Genomic DNA, 5,716 nt, shown 5'->3' with positions numbered 1-5,716 from the left:
AAGGGGGCCCACGAGGGTGGAGGGCGCGCCTGGGGGGGGGGGGGGTAGGCGCGTCCCCTACCTCGTGGCCTCCCTGTTGGTTGCTTGACGTAGGGTACAAGTCTCCTGGATCATGTTCGGTGAGAAAATCACGTTCCCGAAGGTTTCATTCTGTTGGGACTCCGTTTGATATTCCTTTTCTTCGAAACCCTAAAATAGGCAAAAAAACAGCAATTCTGGGCTGGGCCTCCGGTTAATAGGTTAGTCCCAAAAATAATATAAAAGTGGAAAATAAAGCCCAATAATGTCCAAAACAGTAGATAATATAGCATGGAGCAATCAAAAATTATAGATACGTTGGAGACGTATCAAGCATCCCCAAGCTTAATTCCTGCTCGTCCTCGAGTAGGTAAATGATAAAAATAGATTTTTTGATATGGAATGCTACTTGGCATAATTTCAATGTAATTCTTCTTAATTGTGGCATGAATATTCAGATCCGCAAGATTCAAGATAAAAGTTTAATATTGACATAGAAATAATAATACTTCAAGCATACTAACTAAGCAATTATGTCTTCTCAAAATAACCTGGCCAAAGAAAGTTCATCCCTACAAAATCATATAGTTTAGTCATGCTTCATTTTCGTCACACAAAAATGCTCTCATCATGCACAACCCCGATGACAAGCCAAGCAATTGTTTCATATTTTAGTAATCTCAAACTTTATAAACCTTCACACAATACATGAGCGTGAGCCATGGATATAACACTATGGGTGGAATAGAGTATAATGATAGGGGTTGTGTGGAGAAGACAAAAAAGGAGAAAGTCTCACATCAACGAGGCTAATCAATGGGCTATGGAGATGCCCATCGATTGATGTTAATGCAAGGAGCAGGGATTGCCATGCAACGGATGCACTAGAGCTATAAATGTATGAAATCTCAACAAAAGAAACTAGTGGGTGTGCATCCAACTTGCTTGCTCACGAAGACCTAGGGCACTTGAGGAGGCCCATTGTTGGAATATACAAGCCAAGTTCTATAATGAAAAATTCCCACTAGTATATGAAAGTGACAAAACAAGAGACTCTCTATCATGAAGATCATGGTGCTACTTTGAAGCACAAGTGTGGAAAAAGGATAGTAGCATTGTCCCTTTTTATTTATATATAATTTTTTTGGGGCCTTCATTTTTTTATTTGGCCTTTCTATTTTTTTATTGGGACAATGCTCTATTAAATGATGATCATCACACTTCTATTTATTTACAACGCAATGTTTACAACTCGATACTACAACAAGGTATGACTCTATATGAATCCTCTGGCGGTGTACCGGAATATGGAATGAATCAAGTGTGACATGTATGAAAATTATGAGCGGTGGCTTTGCTAGAAATACGATGTCAACTACATGATCATGCAAAGCAATATGACAATGATGAACGTGTCATGATAAACAGGCTGGTGGAAAGTTGCATGGCAATATATTTCGGAATGGCTATGGAAATGCCATAATAGGTAGGTATGGTGGTTGTTTTGAGGAAGATATAAGGAGGTTTATGTGTGAAAGAGCGTATCATATCACGGGGTTTGGATGCATCGGCGAAGTTTGCACCAACTCTCAATGTGAGAAAGGGCAATTCACGGTACCGAAGAGGCTAGCAATGATGGAAGGGTGAGAGTGCGTATAATCCATGGACTCAACATTACTCATAAAGAACTCACATACTTATTGCAAAAATCTACAAGTCATCAAAAACAAAGCACTAAGCGCATGCTCATAGGGGGATAGATTGGTAGGAAAAGACCATCGCTCGTCCCCGACCGCCACTCATAAGGAAGACAATCAAAGAACACCTCATGTTTCAAATTTGTTACATAACGTTTACCATACGTGCATGCTACGGGACTTGCAAACTTCAACACAAGTATTTCTCAATTTCACAACTACTCAACTAGCACAACTTTAATATCACTACCTCCATATCTCAAAACAATCATCAAGCATCAACCTTCTCTTAGTATTCAACACACTCATAAGAGAATTTTATTATTAATCTTGTATGCCTAGCATATTAGGATTATTTAAGCAAATTACCATGCTATTTAAGACTCTCAAAATAATCTAAGTGAATCATGATAGATCAATAGGTTCTATAAAACAAATCCACCACCGTGCTCTAAAAGATATAAGTGAAGTACTAGAGCAAAACTATATAACTCAAAAGATATAAGTGAAGCACATAGAGTATTCTAATAATTTCTGAATCATGTGTGTCTCTCTCAAAAGGTGTGTACAGCAAAGATGATTGTGGTAAAATAAAAAGCAAAGACTCAAATCATACAAGACGCTCCAAGCAAAACACATATCTTGTGGTGAATAAAAATATAGCTCCAAGTAAAGTTACCGATAGAAGTAGACGAAAGAGGGGATGCCTTCCGGGGCATCCCCAAGCTTTGGATTTTAGGTGTCCTTAGATTATATTGGGGGTGCCATGGGCATCCCCAAGCTTAGGCTCTTTCCACTCCTTGTTCCATAATCCATCAAATCTTTACCCAAAACTTGAAAACTTCACAACACAAAACTTAAAGTAGAAAATCTCGTGAGCTCCGTTAGCGAAAGAAAACAAAAGACCAATTCAACGTACTGTAATGAACTCATTCTTTATTTATATTTGTGTTAAACCTACTGTATTACAACTTCTCTATGGTTTATAAACTATTTTACTAGCCATAGATTCATCAAAATAAGCAAACAACACACGAAAAACAGAATCTGTCAGAAACAGAACAGTCTGTAGTAATCTGTAGCTATCGCAAGATCTGGAACCCCAAAATATCTAAAATAAATTGGTGGACGTGATTAATTTATCTATTAATCATCCTCAAAAATAATTCACTAAATATCACTTTCAAATAAAAATGGCAGCATTTCTCGTGAGCGCTAAAGTTTCTGTTTTTTACAGCAAGATTAACGAGACATTCCCCAAGTCTTCCCAACGGTTCTACTTGGCACAAACATTAATTAAACATGAAAAACACAACCAAAACAGATGCTAGACAAATTATTTATTACTAAACATGAGCAAAAAGCAAGGAATAAAAATAAAATTGGGTTGCCTCCCAACAAGCGCTATCGTTTAACGCCCCTAGCTAGGCATAAAAAGCAAGGATAGATCAAGGTATTGCCATCTTTGGTAGGCAATCCATAAGTGGCTCTCATAATAGATTCATAAGGTAATTTAATTTTATTTCTAGGAAAGTGTTCCATGCCTTTCCTTAACAGAAATTGGAATCTAATATTTCCTTCCTTCATATCAATAATTGCACCAATTGTTCTAAGGAAAGGTCTACCAAGAATAATAGGACATGAAGGATTGCAATCTATATCAAGAACGATAAAATCTACGGGCACGAATTCCTACTTGCAACAATAAGAACATCATTAATTCTTCCCATAGGTTTCTTAATAGTGGAATCCGCAAGGTGCAAGTTTAGAGAGCAATCATCAAAATCACGGAAACCTAACAAATCACACAAAGTCTTTGGAATCGTGGAAACACTAGCACCCAAATCACACAAAGCATAGCATTCATGATCTTTAATTTTAATTTTAATAGTAGGTTCTCACTCATCATAAAGTTTTCTAGGGATAGAAACTTCCAACTCAAGTTTTTCTTCATAAGATTGCATCAAAGCATCAACGATATGTTTAGTAAACGATTTATTTTGGCTATAAGCATGAGGAGAATTTAGTACGGATTGCAACAAGGAAAAACAATCTATCAAAGAGCAATTATCATAATTAAATCCCTTGAAATCAAAAATAGTAGGTTTATTAACATCTAGAGTTTTGATCTCTTCAATCCCACTTTTATCAAATTTAGCATCAAGATCTAGAAACTCCGAATTTTTGGAACGTCTTCTAGGTAAAGGTGGATCATATTAAGTCCCATTATTATCAAGATTCATATTTCAAAACAAAGATATAATAGGGGACACATCAATAGCTTTTAGATCTTCATCTTTATTATCATGGAAACTAGAAGAACACACTCTTATAAAGGAATCTTTCTTAGCACGCATCCTAGCGGTTCTTTCTTTGCACTCATCAATGGAAATTCTCATGGCTTTGAGAGACTCATTGATATCATGCTTAGGTGGAATAGATCTAAGTTTCAAAGAATCAACATCAAGAGAAATTCTATCAATGTTCCTAGCCAACTCATCAATCTTAAGCAATTTTTCTTCAATCAAAGCATTGAAATTCTTTTGCGAAGTAATAAATTCTTTAATATTAGATTCAAAATCAGAGGGTATCTTATTAAAATTTCCATAAGAGTTGTTGTAGGAATCACCATAATTATTAGAGGGGTTGCTAGGATAAGGCCTAGGATTAAAGTTTCCTCTATACGCGTTGTTACCAAAATTGTTCCTACCAACAAAATTCACATCCATAGATTCATTATTATTCTCCATCAAAGTAGACAAAGGCATATCATTAGGATCAGAAGAAACACTTTTATTAGCAAATAATTTCAGAAGTTCATCCATCTTTCCACTCAAAACATTAATTTCTTCTATCGCATGCACTTTCTTATTAGTAGATATTTTAGTGTGCCATTGAGAGTAATTAACCATAATATTATCTAGGAGTTTAGTAGCTTCTCCTAAAGTGATTTACATAAAAGTGCCTCCTGCGGCCGAATCTAAAAGATTTCTAGAAGCAAAATTCAATCCGGCATAAATTTTTTGTATAATCATCCACAAATTCAAACCATGAGTAGGGAAATTACGTATCATTAATTTCATCCTCTCCCAAGCTTGTGCAACATGTTCATGATCAAGTTGCTTAAAACTCATAATATCGTTTCTAAGATAGATAATCTTAGCGGGAGGAAAAGACTTAGAGATAAAAGCATCTTTGCACTTATTCCACGAATCAATACTATTTTTAGGCAAAGACGAAAACCAAGCTTTAGCACGATCCCTAAGCGAAAAAGTAAATAGCTTCAATTTAACAATATCATTATCCACACCTTTATTCTTTTGCGTATCACACAAATCAACGAAGCTATTGAGATGGGTAGCGGCATCTTCACTAGGAAGGCCGGGAAACGGATCTTTCATAACAAGATTCAGCAAGGCAGCATTAATTTCATAAGATTCAGCATTGGTAAGAGGAGCAATCGGAGTGCTAATAAAATAATTGTTGTTGTTATTGGTAAAGTCACACAATTTAGTGTTATCTTGAGCCATCGTGACAAGCAAGCAATCCAACACACAAGCAAACACGAAACAGGCAAAAAGAGACAAATAGAGAAAGAGAGGGAGGATAGAGAGAGAGAGGGCGAATAAAACGACAAGGGTGAAGTGGGAGAGAGGAAAACGAGAGGCAAATGGCAAATAATGTAATGCGGGAGATAAGGGTTTGTGATGGGTACTTGGTATGTTTGACTTTAGCGTAGACCTCCCCAGTAACGGCGCCAGAAATCCTTCTTGCTACCTCTTGAGCACTGCGTTGGTTTTCCCTTGAAGAGGAAAGGGTGATGCAGCAAAGTAGTGTAAGTATTTCCCTCAGTTTTTGAGAACCAAGGTATCAATCAAGTAGGAGGCTACACGCGAGTCCCTCACACCTGCACAAAACAAATAAATCCTCGCAACCAACGTGATAAGGGGTTGTCAATCCCTACACGGTCACTTACGAGAGTGAGATCTGATAGATATCAT

The sequence above is a fragment of the Triticum urartu genome, chromosome 7 (genome assembly GCF_003073215.2).
Source record: "Triticum urartu cultivar G1812 chromosome 7, Tu2.1, whole genome shotgun sequence".
NCBI classification, from domain to species: domain Eukaryota; kingdom Viridiplantae; phylum Streptophyta; class Magnoliopsida; order Poales; family Poaceae; genus Triticum; species Triticum urartu.
Note: the sequence above shows the minus strand (reverse complement) of the source record.